General features: G+C 37.0%; 1 long non-coding RNA gene across 1 annotated transcript in view; it reads left to right on the top strand.

Moving 5' to 3' along the window:
- The window catches only part of LOC111088046, a 10389-nt gene extending 8849 nt beyond the window's left edge, over nt 1-1540 (top strand). Inside the window, exon 3 of the long non-coding RNA XR_002612667.1 lies at nt 1395-1540. This is a non-coding gene — a long non-coding RNA (uncharacterized LOC111088046). The remainder of the gene's footprint in view (nt 1-1394) is intronic.
- Nucleotides 1541-1798: the final 258 nt, after the last annotated feature.

Below are 1798 nucleotides of genomic sequence, written 5' to 3'. Positions count from 1 at the left end.
TTGTTTAAACAACAAACTGCTATACAGCAATAGTTTAAACAACAAACTGCTATACAGCAATAGTTTAAAAGACAAACTGCTATATAGCAACAGTTTAAAAGACAAACTGCTATTTAGCGAGAGTATAAGCAAGAAACAAGAGGGAATCCTCGTTAGCCGCGACACTTGAAATTATTTTATGCAGGATTAGAGTAAATTAATCTATGAGACATTTTTTTCCCCTTTTTTTATCTATATTTTCGTGCGCCAGCAATATTAAGCGTGGTGCGCGCGTATACCCGATTCAGTTTTAATTGTTTTGTTTGTTTGTTTTGAATTTATGCACAAAGCTACACAATGGGCTATCTGTGCTCTGCCCACCACGGATATCGAAACCCGATTTCTAGAGTTGCAAGTCCGTAAGCATACCGCTGTGCCACTGGGGGGGGGCTCAATTTTATTACTCAAAAGGATCTCTAGCAGACTACTCTCAAGTTGAAATTATTTTAGATAGGACTAGAGTAAATTAATATACGAGACTTTGGGCGTGGTCAAATACATCAATTGAATGGGTTTGACCTCCTGAGTCCAAAACTGTAACTATATCTCAAATCAGTCAAGAGATGACGTAGCTACGAGCCACAAGTTAGTATTTGAAAAAAAAACAAATAAAACTGAGAGCCGTTCTATGAGCCGCTAAGCCGCGACTAAAAACTATAAAGCAGTATATTGTTTTGCTTGTTTTGAATTTCGCGCAAAGCTACACGAGGGCTATCTACGCTAGCCATCCCTAATTTACCAGTGTGAGACTAGACGGAAGGCAGCTAGTCATCACCACCCACCGCCAACTCTGGGGCTACTCTTTTTCCAACGAATAGTGGGATTGACCGTCACATTATAACGCCCCCACGGCTGAAAGGGCGAGAATGTTTGGTGTGACGGGGATTCGAACCCGCGACCTGCAGATTGCGAGTCGAGGGCCCTAACTACCTGGACATGCTGGGCCGAAGCAATAGATTAAAGGACAAATTGGCATAGTATGTTTAAAGGACATAACCTGCAAAGTATCAATAGTGTGAAGTTCATAAATAGCTATATAACACAAGGTTAAAAATCTATACATACTTCTTTTAGTTCAGATGAATCGTTACTACCATATGCAAGATTACTATGTGCTGGTTTTGTTTAATTTTTTGTTATTTAAAATTCATAAATTGATCCATATACTTTAACAGTTTTTAAAACCCAGATTCAGAAACAATATGTATACAAGGAAGAGTACCTTACATAATAAGAAACTGAAACTTTCATACAATAGGTATTAAAAAACAAAAAAATAAACACGTTTTGTAAAGTTACTTGAATTAACAAGTTTTTGGAGTAAATTTATCGTGTTTCGTTTTTTTTCGTTACAGGAACAATAATACCAAGGAAATCAGTTTATGATGAAGAAATGTCCCGAGGCCTCGAAAACATTGCTCAACAAAAAGGGGAAAAAAGGCCCAGTGAAGAATTGTTGCTCTGCATGTCCTTTATCAGAGTCCCATGCAAAAAAGAAAACAAGCCATTGTCACTCATTCATGTTCATTCACACAAACACACATGATACAAAAAAACATGCTTACCCTATCTGTGAGGGTGAAAGTGAAAACAAGTTTTAGTACCCCCCCATGTTCATATATTTCGTTTCAAACCTTGATATCTGTCTTGATTCATTTCTAAGATAATTTTAAACCCCTTGATTTAAAGTATGCAAAAGAATCACCTTTTCGTGCCAATGCTATCTAGTAAATTGTATCGATGAAATTATCAACATTTT

The sequence above is a fragment of the Limulus polyphemus genome, unplaced genomic scaffold, assembly GCF_000517525.1.
Source record: "Limulus polyphemus unplaced genomic scaffold, Limulus_polyphemus-2.1.2 Scaffold3040, whole genome shotgun sequence".
In the NCBI taxonomy this organism is placed as follows: Eukaryota; Metazoa; Arthropoda; class Merostomata; order Xiphosura; family Limulidae; genus Limulus; species Limulus polyphemus.
The sequence above is the reverse complement of the archived record's forward strand: the minus strand, read 5'-3'. Positions and strand labels throughout refer to the sequence as shown.